Raw genomic sequence first — 430 nt, 5'->3', positions numbered from 1 at the left:
ATCCGCACCATTACTGTCTTCACTGACAAAGTAACACGAACAAATAAAATGCCACAAATACGTATTGTGGTTTCAGTCGTGACGCTTACTGAAACGTACAAACATAATTTCGATGAAAATATAAATAGGAAATAAATTTCTCACACGTTCGCGCGAGGTCGACTGACAGACTATTAATCCAGTCATGCTTTTCCTTCAAGTAAATGGGAAGCGACATGAAAATATTTATCGGTTTGTTTTAGTCCCGAAGGATAATGTCTTTGAAGGCATTGAAGTCTCTGGTGTTATTTATGGTAAAGGGGAAGCTGAATTTCGTTGTTTGTGGGTCGTTTTCAGTTTATATGATGTGGGTAGAAGTTCTGACATTGTTTAAAGATATATGATTTGTAAGCTGGAAATTGACTTATAATGTGGTAGAAGTGTAAAGTAT

Source organism: Penaeus monodon, chromosome 32 (genome assembly GCF_015228065.2).
Source record: "Penaeus monodon isolate SGIC_2016 chromosome 32, NSTDA_Pmon_1, whole genome shotgun sequence".
NCBI classification, from domain to species: Eukaryota; Metazoa; Arthropoda; class Malacostraca; order Decapoda; family Penaeidae; genus Penaeus; species Penaeus monodon.
Note: the sequence above shows the minus strand (reverse complement) of the source record.